Source organism: Dreissena polymorpha, chromosome 3 (assembly GCF_020536995.1).
Source record: "Dreissena polymorpha isolate Duluth1 chromosome 3, UMN_Dpol_1.0, whole genome shotgun sequence".
Classification (NCBI taxonomy): domain Eukaryota; kingdom Metazoa; phylum Mollusca; class Bivalvia; order Myida; family Dreissenidae; genus Dreissena; species Dreissena polymorpha.
The window spans coordinates 87,227,034-87,227,516 of NC_068357.1; positions in this window are offsets into that span (position 1 = coordinate 87,227,034).

Sequence of the window (483 nt, forward strand, 5' to 3'; positions counted from 1 at the left end):
GCTCACCTGATTGCTCAGGTGAGCTTTTCTGACCGGTCTTTGTCTGTCGTCCGTCCGTCCGTTAACATTTGCTCGTAAACACTCTAAAGGCCACATTTCTTGTCCCATCTTCATGAAACTTGGTTAGAAGCTTGCCCCAATAAAATCTCGGCCGAGTTCGAAACTGGGTTGTGCCGGGTCAAAAACTAGGTCACTAGGTCAAATAAAAGAAAAACCTCGTAAACACTGTAGAAGTCACATTTTATGTTCAATCTTCATGTAACTTTTTCAAAATGTTTGTCCTAATGATATCTTGATTGAGTTCAAAAGTGGTTCCGGTCTGTTGAAAAACATGGCCGCCAGTGGGCGGGGCAGTTTTCCTAATTTGGCTATAGAGAAACATTGTACACACTCTAGAAGTCACAATTTTTGCCCAATCATTATGAAAGTTGGTCAAAACATTGATTTAATTGATATCTCGGACGAGTTCGAAAATGGTCCAGA